This window comes from Myxocyprinus asiaticus, chromosome 14 (assembly GCF_019703515.2).
Source record: "Myxocyprinus asiaticus isolate MX2 ecotype Aquarium Trade chromosome 14, UBuf_Myxa_2, whole genome shotgun sequence".
Classification (NCBI taxonomy): domain Eukaryota; kingdom Metazoa; phylum Chordata; class Actinopteri; order Cypriniformes; family Catostomidae; genus Myxocyprinus; species Myxocyprinus asiaticus.
In genome coordinates this window covers 5,116,081-5,116,740 of record NC_059357.1, presented here as the reverse complement: position 1 = coordinate 5,116,740, position 660 = coordinate 5,116,081, and the positions used below count along the sequence as shown (strand labels likewise).

The following is a 660-nucleotide window of genomic DNA, read 5'->3' as shown; positions in this document are numbered from 1 at the left end:
TCTCCATCTGGATGATTATAGGTTTTTAGCCTAATTCTAGGATGAGTTTCAAATTTTAATGTGAGAGAATGCAGTGTTTGGAAAGAATATTACTTGTCAAACCACTGTTATGTGAAAGGTACTGGTGGTTTTTCAAGACAATTAACTAAAAACACTATATTAAAGATACACGTGTGCATGTATGAATCTATTCTAATAATAACTGAGGCAAACCAATGCTGTTCAAAGATTTATTCACACAAACATTATGTATATTTACTGTACAAATACATGAGAACTCACAAGACAACAGAAATTCCACCATCAAAATGCAAATAACAGTGTTTGTCTTTCAGATATGATCCTTGACTGGACAACGGCAGTGATCTGAATGGAAATGAATAATGCAGTCCTGTGCTGTGTTGCTACTGGTTCATGGTGGTGATAATAAACCAAATTATTTCAAGGAAAACTGCCACTTAGAATAAACCATATGATGTTAACAGATGCAAGGTTTTTTGCCCTCTGGTGTTGCTTGTTTTGTGTTAGTCTGTGGCATATGTTGCACAAAAATGATCCAAGTGCATCAAACAAATTGAGTTGCAGAAGAAATATTACAGTGTAAAAACTGCACATATCACATCTTGTGAACTGATAAGTCTTTAAAAATGAAACAGTAGT

The 660-nt window shown here is 33.9% G+C and overlaps 1 protein-coding gene across 3 annotated transcripts in view; it reads right to left on the bottom strand.

Moving 5' to 3' along the window:
• Nucleotides 1-216: 216 nt before the first annotated feature.
• The window catches only part of LOC127451746 (nuclear factor interleukin-3-regulated protein-like), a 4,526-nt gene continuing 4,082 nt past the window's right edge, over nt 217-660 (bottom strand). For all 3 annotated transcript variants that reach the window (XM_051716656.1, XM_051716655.1, XM_051716657.1), the window contains exon 2: nt 217-660. This exon is cut by the window's right edge and continues 1,750 nt beyond it. The gene's annotated coding sequence lies outside the window, so the exon portion shown is untranslated.